The sequence below is a fragment of the Pogona vitticeps genome, chromosome 2 (genome assembly GCF_051106095.1).
Source record: "Pogona vitticeps strain Pit_001003342236 chromosome 2, PviZW2.1, whole genome shotgun sequence".
In the NCBI taxonomy this organism is placed as follows: Eukaryota; Metazoa; Chordata; class Lepidosauria; order Squamata; family Agamidae; genus Pogona; species Pogona vitticeps.
This window is the reverse complement of record NC_135784.1, coordinates 493032-509725: the sequence shown is the minus strand read 5'-3', so window position 1 is coordinate 509725 and position 16694 is coordinate 493032. Positions and strand designations below refer to the sequence as shown.

General features: G+C 46.6%; 2 protein-coding genes across 4 annotated transcripts in view; both read right to left on the bottom strand.

Annotated features, from left to right (window-relative positions):
• LOC144587242 (uncharacterized) overlaps window positions 1–16694 on the bottom strand; it is a 100180-nt gene that overhangs the window by 62458 nt on the left and 21028 nt on the right. The window lies entirely within an intron of this gene.
• Window positions 1–16694, bottom strand: part of LOC144587244 (uncharacterized) — a 40222-nt gene that overhangs the window by 3414 nt on the left and 20114 nt on the right. The window contains exons 1-3 of one of the 3 annotated variants that reach the window (XM_078387228.1): window positions 6055–6206; window positions 5065–5204; window positions 1112–1212 (exon numbers count right to left, since the gene is read on the bottom strand). The gene's annotated coding sequence lies outside the window, so the exon portion shown is untranslated. Of the gene's footprint in view, window positions 1–1111; window positions 1213–5064; window positions 5205–6054; window positions 6207–16694 lie in introns of those variants that run through there. The other 2 variants (XM_078387227.1, XM_078387229.1) reach the window with 2 other exon arrangements.

Sequence of the window (16694 nt, the reverse complement as noted above, 5' to 3'; positions counted from 1 at the left end):
ATTTATTTACCATATTTTTCGCACCATAAGACACACTTTTTTCCCCACAAAACAGGGGGGTGGAAAGTCTGGGCGTCTTAAGGAGCGAAGAAAACAGATTATATTTTCCTGTTTTCTTCTCCTAAAAAATTGGTGTGTCTTATGGAAAGGTGCATCTTATGGAGCGAAAAATATAGTATTTATTTATTTATTTATTTATTTATTTATTTATTTATTTATTTATTTATTTATTTATTTATTGTATTTATACCCCGCCTATCTAGTCATTTCGACCATTCTAGGCGGCTTACAACAAATGATAACAAGTTCTAAAAAATTTATAACAATTAATTAATTAGATGATTCTATAAGATGGGAAAAATAAAAATAAATCAAATAAAGAGAGAGAAAAAAAGGAAAGAGGACAGGAATTAACTGGAAGGGAAGGTCTGCCTAAACATCCAAGTTTTTAGTTGGTTCTTAAAAGTACCCAGCGAGGGTGCAGCACGAATCTCCGGAGGTAGGTTATTCCAGAGACGAGGAGCCACCGTTGAGAAGGCCGGGTTTCTAGTTCTTTCTTTCCCGGCCTCCCTTGGCATCAGGCTCCTCAGCCTCACCTCTTGGCTTGCACGGGTGACACGGGTAGAACTAGTTGGGAGTAAGCGTTCCGCCAAGTATCGAGGTCCTAAACCGTTTAGGGATTTATATGTAAGCATTAACACTTTGAAGTCAATGCGGAAATGGATGGGCAGCCAGTGCAGCATGGCCAGAGTAGGAGAGATATGCTGGTATTTTCTCACTCCAGTAAGGAGTCTGGCCACCGCACTCTGCACCACTTGAAGTTTCCGCATCAGCTTCAAAGCCCCACGTAGAGCACGTTACAGTAGTCTAATCTAGAAATTACGAGCACAAGTACTAAGGTAGTGAGCACCCCCGTGTCTAGGTAAGGTCGCAGCCGGGCAATCTGCCAAAGGTGGAAAAAGGCGGTGTGGACTACCGATGCCACCTACGTTTCCATGGTGAGCATCGGGTCCAGGTGTACCCCCAGGCTGCGGACCCCACTCTTCACGGCCAGGGCCACCCCCCCAAACATGAGGGAGTTTCCCAAGCCACCATCCACAGGGCCACCCACCCTCAGAACTTCCATCTTGTCCGGGTTCAACCTCAGCCCGTTCTCCTGCATCCACTGCTGTACGGCCCCCAGGCAGTGCTGGAGGGACAGGACGGCATCACCTGCAGTTGGTGAAAAGGAAATATAGAGCTGGTTGTCATCGGCATATTGATGACACGATGCTCCACATCCCCTGATGACCCCACCCAGCGGCCTCATATAGATGTTAAACAGCATTGGGGAGATGATCGACCCCTGTGGAACCCCACAATTGAGACTCCACGGGGCCGAAATACTCTCCCCAAGCTGCACTCTCCCGTTTACTGATGTTAGAGCTGGACTCTGACAAGCAAGTTTGGAAAACTCAGCAGTGGCCAGAGGACTGGAAAAGATCAGTCTGCATCCCAATCCCAAAGAAAAGGTCAAGATTCCCCTTGACAATTTGTCCAGTCGTGCCCAACTCTAGGTGGCAGTGCTCATCTCCATTTCCAACCCATAGAGCTTTTAGCTTTTTGTCTGAAGACAATCCTCTATGGTCACGTGGCCAGTGCGACGAGGTGGCCAGGGTGGTACCTAATTATCAACTCACATTTTGCATGCTAGGTTGGCAGGAGCTGGGACAAGCGACAGGGGCTCACTCCGTCGTGTGGATTTGAACTTGCAGCCCAGAGGCTTCTGCAGTTTAACCCAGAGTGCCACCACGTCCCTCAGTCCCAAAGAAAGGCAGTGCCAAAGAATGCTCCAACTGGTTGTTATGGGTTTTTCTGGGCTCTTTGGCCATGTTCTGAAGGCTGTTTTTCCTAACATTTCGCCAGTCTCTGTGGCCGGCATCTTCAGCCAAAGAGCCCCAAAAACCCACAAGAAACATTAGATCCCGGCCGTGAAAGCCTTCGTGAATACAATGCTCCAACTACTGTACAATTGCACTCATTTCACAAGCTAGCAAGGTTATGCTCAAAATCCTACAAGGTAGGTGTCAGCAGTATGTGGACCGAGAACTGCCAGAAGTACAACCTGGATTTCGAAGGGGCAGAGGAACTGGAGACCCAATTGCTAACATGCGCAGGATTATGGAGAAAGCCAGAGAGTTTCAGAAAAGCCTTTGACTGTGTGGACCACAGCAAACTATGGCAAGTCCTTAAAGAAATGGGAGTGCCTGAGCACCTTATCTATCTCCTGAGAAATCTATATGTGGGACAGGAAGCAACAGTTAGAACTGGATATGGAAGAACTGATTGGTTCAAAATTGGGAAAGGAGTATGACAAGGCTAAATATTGATCGTTGTGGGTTTTTCAGGTTCTTTGGCCATGTTCTGAAGGTTGTTCTTCCTAACATTTTGCCAGTCTTTGTGGCTGGCATCTACAGAGGACAGCACTCTATGCTCTGGTGATATATTGTCCCCCTGTTTATTTAACTTATAAAGTATGTAGAATACATCATGTGAAAGGCTGGCCTGGGGAAATCCCAAGATTGCCAGAAAAAATATCAACAACTGCTGATATGCAGATGATACCACTCTGACGGCAGAAAGTGAGGAGGAATTAAAGAATCTCTTAATGAGGGTGAAAGCGGGGAGTGCAAAAAATGGTCTGAAGTTCAACATCAAAAAAAAAAAAAAAAAACTAAGATCATGGCCCCTGGTCCCATCACCTCCTGGCAAATAGAAGAGGAAGATATGGAGGCAGTGAGATTTTACCTTCTTGGGCTCCATGATCACTGCATCTGGAGAGAGCAGCCACAAAACTAAAAGACGCCTTCTTCTTGGGAGGAAAGTGATGACAAACCTCTGTGATGAGATGGGTTTTTGAGTTAAAAACTTGTGAGGAATATGGACTTTTGCACTATACTGGATTACCCTTGGACCTATGGGCTTTTTCCTAAGGACTATGAATTATTTCTCTATGGGTTCTTACTTTTGGAATACTTCACATGGACTATGCTCTTGTAATTTTCTAACGACAATGGGACATTTCCTGGACTTTTCCTTCCTAAGGAAAATGGGACTTTTACTGGATTTTTCTTTTTGCAACAGTGTTTTTGTTCTATATGAACACTGAGGACTATAGCCTTTTTCTAACATGTTTAGATTATTTTGTTTTTCCTGATGAATTACTGGACTGAAACTGTTGTTATTCTTTTTAATGGCTTTTTGTATTTTTGTAAGGTTTTTGAAGGGACGCGGTGGCGCTGCGGGCTAAACCGCAGAAGCCTGTGCTGCAGGGTCAGAAGACCAGCAGTCATAAGATCGAATCCACGCGACGGAGTGAGCGCCCGTCGCTTGTCCCAGCTCCCGCCAACCTAGCAGTTCGAAAGCATGCAAATGCAAGTAGATAAATAGGGACCACCTCGGTGGGAAGGTAACAGCGTTCCGTGTCTAAGTCGCACTGGCCATGTGACCATGGAAGATTGTCTTCGGACAAAACGCTGGCTCTATGGCTTGGAAACGGGGATGAGCACCGCCCCCTAGAGTCGAACACGACTGGACAAAAATTGTCAAGGGGAACCTTTACCTTTACCTTTTAAGGTTTTTGAACACTTTTCTGTTTTTCATGTTTTATTTGCCTCACTACAGAGTTGTAAATAACTAACACAATACTTATTTACTTGCCTTGGCTTAGTTTGGTTTTGATATCTAGTAACATGCTTATTTTTTTAATAAAATAATGATTATAAAAGTCACTTGGTTTCCTGAACAGTAACACTTGTCTTAGGGTCATCTGAGAGTGCTGCCTCGGCCTAGCATACTTGAGGAGTCCTGCCTGTGGTGCAAGATAAGTCTAAGGACTACAAAGCCCACAGGTTCTTCTAACGGTAATATCTGAGAGTACAAGGGTGTTCTTATTAGGGCAGACTTGTAAGAAGGAGGGTTGCAGCACGGCTGGCTGAGCTCCAGAATACCCTCAGCCTCTTTTAGTGTGTGCAAACTCCTGATTGCTCTCTGTCCAGGCTTTCACGCGTGCTTTCGAGCGCCGTGTTTGCTGACAACCTCGACAGCATCTTTAAAAGCAGAGACATCACATTGCCGACAAAAGTCCGAATAGTCAAAGCTGTGGTTTGAGAAAGGGCAGAGAAAGGAGCAGGGGATGAAGAGAAAAAAGCTGGGAGGGAGGGAGGGGCCTTTTGTAAACGAGACGGCTCTGAATGGCGCGTCCAGGAGAAAAGCCCCAAGCAGAGAAGCCTCTTCCTTGCAGCCAGGAGAGCTGGCCAGAGGAGCCTCTCCTTGCAGGGGGGTGGGGGGAGAGATCTCCTTTCCGCCTCTGCCTGAAACCTCTGGCCTCCTTCTCTTTCTGCCATGCTTTTCCCTGGGGGGGGGAAGGCTTTTTATGCAAGGCCACCAGGAAGCCCCCCCAACACACACATACACACACACACACACTTGAAGAGGGAGGATATCCCTCCAACCTACCCACCCGCCTTCCTGCAGGGGATCCCCAGCATGGGATCTGGTCGGGAGGGGGGATCTAGTCTGCCTTCGCTCTCCTCAACCCAGAGCCACTGAACCACGTGCTTCTGAAGAGTCCCCTTCAAACACTATAGACTGGGAGGGGGATCCAGAAGAGGCTCTGGATGGCAGGCCAGGCATGGAGGGGGGCGGGTGGACGGACCTGCCTTCTCCCCCAAAGCCCATATCTCGCTTCTGACATGGGATGTGATGTTTGGGGGGGGGTTGGCTGGAGGAAGGAGAAATTGGGAGTGGAGAGAAAGAGTACCGGGGGGGTGCTCTTTTCCCAATTTGGCCCCTCTCCCAATTTATCCCCCCTCCCATGCGAGGAGGGAAGGGACCAAAACAAAGAGACCTCCCCCCGCAAGGCCTTCATGCAGAGCAGACCGAGCGGATTGTCCGGTCTCTGGGGCTGGTGGGGGGGAGGAGGCTGTTTTTCCCCCAGGTTCTTTTAAATATATGTCACTGCAACCCATTTTTACCTCTTAATTCCACCCCTCCCGTTTTGCAACTCCCCCCCCCATTGCTCACGTCCTTGCAGCTCCTCTGGTGGCACCACCTGTGTGATGATGATGATGCACCACTTCCGTCTGCTTTTTAAGACCTTCCAGGAGGCCCTTCGCTCAGTCTCTCAAGCCTCAAGGTCCGGCCATCCAGCCGACCACCATCCCCTGCCGCCAACAAAAACAGTAAGACATAAACAAGCAAAGAGGAGGAACATAATTTTGAATGAATTAATGAATTCTAAGCTAATTAACAATCTAATGACTGAATTTCCTGCCTCTAAGAAAGTCTCTTCCAGGAAACCAAGAGGAGATTCAGACAATTTCCTGAGAATATTTTTCAACCCCAAATCATCATCAGCAAACCCCACACAAGACTCCACAAACACACACACACACTTTTCCCAGTGTAGCCCACCTTGGCTGCCAGATGGGGCGGCATAGAAATGAAACATCATCAACAACAACGATATCCACATCCCTCCCTCCCTCCCAGTCTTCTCCCACCCCATTTCAAGCCCCATTTCTCTGGACCCCTTCTTCCTCTTCCCCCCCCAAAGGCCCCCATTTCCCACTCGGGGCTTTCCAGGAACTTCCCCCCCCAAGGCTTTCCAACAAAAGGGGTTTCCTGTGAGGGGGGGTCACTCTCAGACTTTGGCTGGGGAAGGTCTTCTGGGGGAAGGAGGGAGAGGCGAGCCTGAGGAGACATGGTCTAGAGGAGCGGGGTATAAATTTAATAAATAAATAAATGAGGGGACTCTGGGATAAAACACACACACACACACACAGAGAGGTAAAGGGGGCCCAGGTGGCTTTGCTTTGCTGGGGGGGGGGATCCCTCCTGCCGCTTCGGAGTATCGGGATATCAGTCCCGCCCTGACTCCCCGCCCCTCCCTCCCTCCCTCCCTCGCTCTCTCTCTCTCTCTCTCTCTCTCACTCACACACACACAAAAGCCCCACTAAAGAATTCCAACCCCCCCAGAAGGGAACGGAAAGCCCCCCCCCAAATCGCCCCCACCTCCTCCCGGATCCTCAGAAGGGGAAAGAGGTGCGAAGAAACAGCGGGAGAGGGAAGAAAAGAGGGGAAGGAAAGGGAGGGGGGACACGGCCTCCACTTCCGGTTCCGGTTCCGGTGGGAGGGGGGGACGCAGCCCCAGATGCAGCCCCTCCCCCTCCTCTTCTTCCTCCTTTCCTGCTTTCCGTTCTCCCCTTCCCTTCCCTCCCTCCCTCCCTCTCGCAACCTCCCCAGTCCTGATCATCATCCTCATCATCCTCGGGTTAACTCTTAATAGACAAGCAGTCTTTCAGAGGAGAGTTGGGGGCAAGGCCAGCGGTGAGGAGGAGGAAAGAAGGACCGATGGAACGGGGGGGGGGAAGGGAAGGAAGGAAAGAGAGACGACCCCCCCTGCCCCGTCCCCTCCTCCTGTGGGGGTGTGTGTGGATGGGACACACACACACACACACACACACACACACACACACACACACACACACACACACACACACACACACACACACACACACACACACACACACACACACACACACACACACACACACACACACACACACATATATATAATTTCATATATATCTGAATCATGACAGGCACTCATCGAGGAGGTGCCCCAGAGCCCCGTCCTCCTCTGGCTCCCTCCCTTCTGCCACCCCGTCTCCAGCCCCACTCTTGTCTCTTTTTTTGAGGGGCGACGACCAGAACTGGACCCCGTATGCCTGGGGGGGGGCCCTGAAGGTGGCCTTGGTCCTCCCGGGTCTTCCCTTTGGCTGCTGCTCTTTCTCCCCCCCCAGGCGCCTCCGTTGACGTGAAGCTTTCTGCTCGAGACTTCCAAGGACGAGGGGCGTAGACTTTGGCTTCCTTTTAGACAGCCCGAAGTGGAGCTCTTCTCCCTGCTCCGGTTCTCTCAAGGCTTCTTCCCCACAGGGCCACCCCTTTTGACACGCGTTGCGTGCACACGCACCGTGTCACACTCGGGCACAAAGACAAACATTTGCAGATTCCCCACAACTGAAGCATCTCTTCCCTCCATCGTCCCTTTGACCTTTTTGCTTTGATCTCTTTTGTATATTATTTATTTAGCTTTTATACCGCCCACCGAGACAGATCTACTCTGCACACGTTTTACAGTTTTAAAAAGAGGCAATAACGTTTAAATCATCACTGAAAAGACTAAAACAAGCCAAAGACCAGAAGAAGAAAAAAAATTAAGCAGTGGCAGGAGGGATTTCCTGCCCTTCCCCTTTAGCTGGGGGAGGTCCACTGACCTGCCCTCGGTCTCCTTTTGTCCTCCTTCCTCCAGATGAAGACTTTTCCTTCCTCCCTTTTCTTCCTTTCTGTTCCCTGTCAAACTCCCCTGAGCTCTGATCCCTGGTCGCAAGATCCCCCCCCAGGGTTCTCCTGTGGTCTGTTATGAAACTGATATGTTACCCATTATTTTCACCCTGTTTCCCTATATCTGATGAAGTGGGCATGTCCACAAAGGCTCACATTGAAATATAATTGTTAGTCTATAAGGTGCCATACATTTTTGTCTTGTTTTATTTGGATTTTGCCTGATAACACTTGTGCAGGCGAACATAGCTGCCTCTTCTACAGCGACAGGTAGTAAAATGTTTCTTGTAATTTTCTATATCATGTTCTACTTTATTTTTGCTTGTAGGTGGAAACAGGACCCTGGACCCTTTCCCCTAGGAAGCTGGGCTGAGGGTGAAGGCCAGGTCTGTTTGCATGGATGCCTTGCTGAGTTTTTTTTTCCTGGGCTTTCTTTTTGTCTCCTGAGCACATGGCCTGGGGGTGGGGCCTAGGGGTGGGACTTCCTGATTTAAAAGAGCGTGTCCCAGGACCCTGGACCCTTTCCCCTAGGAAGCTGGGCTGAGGGCGAAGGCCAGGTCTGTTTGCTGCCTTGTCGTGGCGAAGGGCCTTGAGTAACTCAGAGAAGCTATGGGCTATGCCGTGCAGGGACACCCAAGACGGACAGGACATAGTGGAGAGTTCCGACTAAACGCAATCCACCTGGAGTAGGAAATGGCAAGCCACTTCAGTATCTTTGCCAAGAATGCCCCATGATCAGAAACAAAAGGCTAAAAGATATGACGCTGGAAGATGGGCCCCTCAGGTCGGAAGGCGTCCAACATGCTACTGAGGAAGAGTGGAGGACAAGTACAAGTAGCTCCAGAGCTAATGAAGTGGTTGGGCCAAAGCCAAAAGGACGCTCAGCTGTGGACGTGCCTGGAAGTGAAAGGAAAGTCCAATGCTGTAAAGAAAAATACTGCATAGGAACCTGGAATGTAAGATCTATGAACCTTGGGAAGCTGGAGGTGGTCAAACAGGAGATGGCAAGAATAAACATCGACATCCTGGGCATCAGTGAACTAAAATGGACAGGAATGGGCGAATTCAGCTCAGATGATTATCATATCTACTACTGTGGGCAAGAATCCCGTAGAAGGAATGGAGTAGCCCTCATAGTCAACAAAAGAGTGGGAAAAGCTGTAATGGGATACAATCTCAAAAATGATAGAATGATGTCAATACGAATCCAAGGCAGACTATTCAACATCACAATAATCCAAGTTTATGCACCAACCAGCATTGCTGAGGAGACTGAAATTCAACAATTCTATGAAGATTTACAACACCTTCTAGAACTGACACCAAAGAAAGATGTTCTTCTCATTCTAGGGGACTGGAATGCTAAAGTAGGGAGTCAAGAGATAAAAGGAACAACAGGGAAGTTTGGCCTTGGAGTTCAGAACGAAGCAGGGCAAAGGCTAATAGAGTTTTGTCAAGAGAACAAGCTGGTCATCACAAACACTCTTTTCCAACAACACAAGAGGCGACTCTATACATGGAAATCACCAGATGGGCAATATCGAAATCAGATTGATTATATTCTCTGCAGCCAAAGATGGAGAAGCTCTATACAGTCAGCAAAAACAAGACCTGGAGCTGACTGCAGTTCTGATCATCAGCTTCTCATAGCAAAATTCAAGCTTAGACTGAAGAGAGTAGGAAAAACCACTGGGCCACTCAGGTATAATCTAAACCAAATCCCCTATGAGTACACAGTGGAAGTAAAGAACAGATTTAAGGAACTAGATTTGGTGGACAGAGTGCCTGAAGAACTTTGGATAGAGGCTCGTAACATTGTCCAGGAGGCAGCAACGAAAACCATCCCAAAGAAAAGGAAATGCAAGAAAGCAAAGTGGCTGTCCAACGAGGCCTTAGAAATAGCAGAGAGGAGAAGGGAAGCAAAATGCAAGGGAGATAGGGAAAGTTACAGAAACTTGAATGCAGACTTCCAAAGAAGAGCAAGGAGAGACAAGAGGGCCTTCTTAAATGAACAATGCAAAGAAATAGAGGAAGATAACAAAAAGGGAAAGACCAGAGATCTGTTCAGGAAAATTGGAGATATTAAAGGAACATTTTGCGCAAAGATGAACATGATAAAAGACAAAAATGGGAGGGACCTAACAGAAGCAGAAGACGTCAAGAAGAGGTGGCAAGAATACACAGAGGAATTATATCAGAATAATTGCTGACCTTGAGCCAGACATCCTGGAGAGCGAAGTCAAGTGGGCCTTAGAAAGCCTGGCTAACAACAAGGCCAGTGGAGGTGATGGCATTCCAGTTGAACTATTTAAAATCTTGAAAGATGATGCTGTTAAGGTGCTACATTCAATATGCCAGCAAGTTTGGAAAACTCAACAGTGGCCAGAGGATTGGAAAAGATCAGTCTACATCCCAATCCCAAAGAAAGGCAGTGCCAAAGAATGCTCCAACTACCGTACAATTGCACTCATTTCGCACGCTAGCAAGGTTATGCTCAAAATCCTCCAAGGTAGGCTTCAGCAGTATGTGGACCGAGAACTCCCAGAAGTGCAAGCTGGATTCCGAAGAGGCAGAGGAACTCGAGACCAAATTGCTAACTTGCGCTGGATTATGGAGAAAGCCAGAGAGTTCCAGAAAAATATCTACTTCTGCTTCATTGATTATGCGAAAGCCTTTGACTGTGTGGACCACAGCAAACTATGGCAAGTTCTTAAAGAAATGGGAGTGCCTGACCACTTTATCTGTCTCCTGAGAAACCTATATGTGGGACAGGAAGCAACAGTTAGAACTGGTCATGGAACAACTGAGTGGTTCAAAATTGGGAAAGGAGTACGGCAAGGCTGTATATTGTCCCCCAGCTTATTTAACTTATATGCAGAATGCATCATGCGGAATGCTGGACTGGAAGAAACCCAAGCCGGAATTAAGATTGCCGGAAGAAATATCAACAACCTCCGATATGCAGATGATACCACTCTGATGGCAGAAAGTGAGGAGGAATTAAAGAACCTTGTAATGAGAGTGAAAGAGGAGAGTGCAAAAAACGGTCTGAAACTCAACATCAAAAAAACTAAGATCATGGCCACTGGTCCCATCACCTCCTGGGAAATAGAAGGGGAAGATATGGAGGCAGTGTCAAATTGTATCTTCCTGGGCTCCATGATCACTGCAGATGGAGACAGCAGCCCTGAAATTAAAAGACGCCTTCTTCTTGGGAGGAAAGCGATGACAAATCTTGACAGCATCTTGAAAAGCAGAGACATCACCTTGCCAACAAAAGTCCGAATAGTCAAAGCTATGGTTTCTCCTGTCGTGATGTATGGAAGTGAGAGCTGGACCATAAAGAAAGCAGACCGCCGAAGAATTGATGCCTTTGAATTGTGGTGCTGGAGGAGGCTCTTGAGAATCCCCTGGACTGCAAGGAGAACAAACCTATCAGTTCTAAAGGAAATGAACCCTGAGGGCTCACTGGAAGGACAGATCCTGAAGCTGAGGCTCCAGTACTTTGGCCATCTCATGAGAAGAAAAGAGTCCTTGGAAAAAACCCTGATGTTAGGAAGGTGTGACGGCAAGAGGAGAAGGGGACGACCGAGGATGAGATGGCTGGACAGTGTCTGCGAAGCAACCAACATGAACCTGACACAACTCCGGGAGGCAGTAGAAGACAGGAGGGCCTGGCGTGCTCTGGTCCATGGGGTCACGAAGAGTCGGATACGACTAAACGACTAAACACACACTTGCTGAGTTTTTTTTTTCCTGGGCTTTCTTTTTGTCTCCTGAGCACATGGCCTGGGGGTGGGGCCTAGGGGTGGGACTTCCTGATTTAAAAGAGCATGTCCCAGGACCGCATGCCGTTCTCAATTTTTATATCTGGCCTTAATATGGTAAATAGGAAAGCCAATTTGATTTGCGTAAGCCGGGTAGTCAGGAATGTTTTAAGGAGCAGATCATACTTTTGCACTATTAAAGAGCAAGCTGGGTAGGTGGGGCTCGTCAGCCATGGAAGGCAGCCCATCTAGGAGAGGGAAAACTCCAATTTCAAACCTCCACTGCCTTGTGGCTATATCCACTCATGGAAAAGGCTTCAGGAGTTAACCTCGAGTCAAAATCCGGAGCTGGAGTCCCGAAGGCAGCATGTGTCCTTCTGCCAACTCCTGCGACATTGCTGGAACCAGTTGTATTGGCTCTTGCCTTTCCATTGGACCCTTTCAGCAATGTGGAGAGGGGGGATCTGCTGCTTGGGTAACAGCCTATCCTCCACATTACCTTACCCGGGCTTCATGCTCTGGAGAGGACACTCCTCGATTCAGAGCATGTTACCATAGTCTCTCGAGACTGAAGGATGCCTATGCCCTATGCCCAGGTGGAAACAGAATAATTCTCCTATCAATCATTGTTCTTTACATTGAGCCCTATTGGTTCATTTATTCTAATGAATAACATTCCTTCTAAGGGACATCCTGACAGTACAGAAAGGTAGTTTTCGAGCTTATTAAAGAAATGAAGTAATGCTTACCAAGACAGAAAAAAGCAAAGCACAATTCAGATTTTGGGTCACTCTTTCTTAACAATGTCATCTTGCTCCGAGAGTATAAATCAATAAGAACGTAAGATATTACATATTATAAATTTTATATATGTGTTTTTCCATGTTGTAAGCCACCTAGAGTGGTCGAAATGACTAGATAGGTGTGGTATAAATAGAATAGAAGAGAATAAATAAATATATATATATTGTAGTCTTTTATTGCCACCTTCTGGACGAAGGGAGATGCAGTATAGAAGTGGTGAGAAAAGTTGCCCTGTTCAATTCCAGCAATTACAATTTTTTGCCAGACAAGTAAACAGAGGGTTTCAAAGGTCCAAACATCCCTGTGTGACAACCCCAGACCTACTGGAGTATGCCACACTTTAACTAAGCTGCCACCAACCATTCCCTATAAGGAGTCACACAGACCAGGAATGGATTTTTAACCAACAAAAGAACAAGGTTTATTTAAATAACAAACAGGGTAAATAAAAAGATCAAGTAAATAAGATACTGTAACGTGGCTTAGTCTCAATCATAGACATACAACAGTGTAGTTCACACAGAACCCTTTAAAGTAAAGCACAGACCCTGAACCTATCAGTTCTGGCTACCTATAAAGAAACCTGAACCTATCAGGTATGTACAAACTGACACACAGTTGTACTCAGTCTGACACACAGACACCAACTCCAGCTTCTTCACATCAGCTCCAAATATATATACAGTACAGCTCCTCCCCCCTGATGTCCCGCCTTCCACTCCCCATAGGATGGAACTTTCCCTCCAAACCCATGACAGACAGGTACCATCAGTGCTGTATGTGACACCTCCCCTCTTTATAAGTTGTTTTGCAGGGGAAAAGCTAAAGTGCTTTTCTCCAAAAAAACAACCATGATCAAAACACAACAACAGTTATACAATATCACACAATACCATACTTACAGTCTAGGTTAAACATATCACTTATGCATTTACACATTGACATTTGCAATACATTAAGTTACCTTTATTAATACAAACCAAGCCTGTTCAAAAAACAGGTACAATTAACTTTTAGTCACCAACATATACATAGTCCATGGTTTCTTCGCCGTCTTCACTCTTCGGGTCTTCTTGACAATGCGTCAGCAACACAGTTCATTGACCCTCTGACCACCTTCACTTCAAAGTCATAATCTTGCAGGTTTAAAGCCCACCTCATAAGTTTACTATTATGGGTTTTCATTGTCTTTAACCACTGCAATGGTGAGTGGTCAGTGCACAGAACAAAATGTCTTCCCCAGATGTAAGGTTTGGCCTTCTGAATCACGTATACTATGGCCAGGCACTCCTTTTCCACGGTTGCCAAATGTCTCTCACCTTTCTGGAGTTTCCTACTCAGGTAGGACACTGGATGCTGGTCACCATTTTCATCCTCCTGGCAAAGAACTGCTCCTACCCCGCTGTTGGACGCATCGGTGTAGATGATGAATGTGATGAGATGGGTTTTTAAGTTAAAATCTTTTAAGGCATATGGGTTTTGTAATTAAGAAATAAGCCAGAGAGGTTCCATTTTGTTTCTTTGTATATAGTATCTGTGCTATGCTGACAAGTTGTTTTCCAGACGAGCAGAGAGAATGTTATTCTGAAGGCCTGAGAAAGGACTGTGTGATTAGATAGATGGGAATTGTTGTGACTCTTTGAGAAACCACCGTAAACCCAAATAACATCTGCTGTGTATGAGAAAGAATTCATGTGATGTAACAGGACTGTTTGCCTAGTAACGAACTCTGATTGGATGACATCGTGGGAAGGTGCATTAGGCCCTTGCCAGTTACTCTTGAAAAAGGAACTTTTTACCTATGGACATTGTCTTTCCAAGACCGACCTTTCAGTGATTCGTGACCTACACTTCAGCCATTTGGGACTTACCCTGATGTCTTTAGAGAGAGTTTGGTGGCCTACCTACATGGACTGGTTTCTATGATTTGCTGGATTACTTTTGGACTTATGGGATTTTCCTAAGGACTGTACATGGACTATTTTCTATGGACTGTTACCTATGGAATATTCTTTATGGACTTCTTTTCTTGGAATACTCCATATGGACTATGCTCTTGTAATTTTGTAAGGACTATGGTATATTTACTGGATTTTTCATTTCCGAGGACTATGGGTCATATAAGGGATTTTTACTTTTGTTTAGGGGTTTTTATTCTATAGGATCACTGAGGACTATAGCCTTTTTATAACCAACTTGGATTATTTTATTTTACTAATGATTTCCTGGACTGGAACTGTTTTGATTCTTTTTAATGTCTTTTTGTATTTTTAATAAGGTTTTTGAACTCTTTTCTATTTTTCATGTTTTCTTTACCTCACTACATCTGTGTAACTAAACAGCACAATGCTAGATTATTTGTTTTGGTTTAATTTGGCTTAGTAACATGCTTTTTCTTTAATAAAATAAAGATTATAAAACTCATTTGGTTTCCTGAACAGTACACTTGCCATAGGGTCATCTGAGAGTGCTGCCTCGGCCTAGCTTACTTAGAGTCCTGTCAGTGGTGCAAGTTAAGTCTAAGGACTACAAAGCCCACTTGACCTTTTCACAATAATATCTGAGAGTACCAGGGTGTTCTTATGTGGGCAGACCTGCGAGAAGGAGTGTTGTATCATGGCTAGCTGAATTTGGACTCTTCAGCCTATTTTAGCATGTGCAAACTCCTGATTGCTCTCTGTCCAAGCTTACACGCGTGTTTTCGAACCCGTGTTCGCTACAATGAACTCCCGGTCGGAGTCGGGAGCACGCAGCACTGGATAATGGATGAGCGCCTCCTTCAACCTCCGGAACGCCTCCTCACAGTCGCTGGTCCACGGGATGCGGTCATCAGTCTTCTTCCGCGTCAGATCGGTCAGCGGAGTCGCTATCTCGCTAAACCTCGGGATGAACTTTCTGTAGTAGCCCACCAACCCAAGAAATGATTTGACTTTTTTCTTGGTGTTGGGTCTGGGCCAATCACGAACGGCTTCTATCTTGGCCTCTAGGGGTTTGATCTCTCCTCCCCCTACTATGTGACCCAAGTATTTTATTTCTGGGCTACCCAGCTGACACTTGCTTGCCTTTACTGTTAGCCCTGCTGCACTTAACCTCTGCAGCACTATCTCCAGGTGTTTCAGGTGATCTTCCCAGGTATTGCTGAAGATCCCTATATCGTCAATGTAGGCCACAGTAAAGTCACTGAGCCCTGCTAAGGTCTGGTCCATCAGCCTTTGGAATGTGGCTGGTGCATTTCTGAGACCAAAACTCAGGACTCTAAACTCATATAGACCGAAAGGGCTGCAAAATGCGGTCTTTTCCTGATCCCTGGGATCAATCCTTAATTGCCAGTATCCCTTTACTAGGTCCAACGATGAAATGAACCGACAACCCCCTATGGTTTCAATCAGGTTGTCTAGCCTGGGCATTGGGTAGGCATCAGGAGTGGTTACGCGGTTTAATTTCCGGTAATCTACACAAAACCTAATGCTCCCATCAGGCTTGTCCACCAGGACTATCGGAGAGGACCAAGGACTAGAAGAGGGGATGATTATGTTCTCCCTAAGCATCTCGTCCAGCTCCTTCCGCACCTTGTCCCTATAGGGTCCCGTCACTCGGTATGGGGATACTGCTTGCGGGGTTGCATCCCCTGTGTGGATCCGATGCATCACTCCCTTCACTATCCCCGGCTTATTTGAAAAAACCTTATGATATTTAGTGAGCAACACTTTTAGTTCTTGCTGCTGGTCTTGGGTGAGTGCAGGACTGATCTTCACCTCATCTGGGTTGTATTTCACTTCCCCTCTACCCTCCCAGAAGGGTAATTCAGCTTCCTCACTCTCAGCTGCTTTTATCGCAAATAAAACCCTCTGTTCCCCTCTGTAGTAGGGTTTCAGGGCATTCACATGTACCACCCTTCGTGTTTGGTGTTCCTCCTGTTCTATAAGGTAGTTCAGATCTGACATCTTGGAAATGACCCTGTATGGTCCTGCCCATTTGAGCTGCAGTTTGTTCTCTTTGCAGGGCCTAAGCCAAAGCACTTCCTCCCCTGGGTCAAAGTGCCTCTCCCTGGCTTTCTGGTCATACCAGGTTTTCTGTCTGACCTTCTGAGCTTGCAGGTTTTCTGCTGCTAGCTCTAGGTTTCTCTTCAGGTCATTCATTAAAGTGTCTATGTATGTCACAACATCTTGTGGGTCATCCTGGGTGATCTGCTCCCAATTTTGTTTGATTAAATCAAGTGGCCCTTTCACCCTTCTCCCAAACAAAAGTTCAAACGGACTGAACCCGGTACTGGCTTGTGGCACTGATCGATAAGCAAACAAAAGGGATTGCAGCTTCTGGTCCCAATTGTTTGGATTCTCTGCTAAGTAAGCCCTAATCATGCGCATCAGAGTCCCATTGAACTTCTCCGTTAACCCATTACTTTCAGGGTGATAGGCAGTGGTTTCCTTGTGTTTAATTCCACAGATTTGCCATAACCGTTTCATGAGCTTTGATGTAAACGATGTGCCCAAATCGGTGATTATTTCTGAGGCAAATCCCATCCTGGACATATACCCCACCAAGGCATCTGCCACTGTGTTAGTTTCAATGTTAGTCAAGGGTATGGCTTCGGGGTACCTCGTGGCATGGTCCACAATGGTGAGAATGAACCTGTTCCCCCTCTTTGTGGCCTTGGGCAAAGGTCCCACAATATCCACTCCTATACATTTGAACGGGGTGTCAATCACAGGCAAAGGGCACAACTTCGCTTTGGTC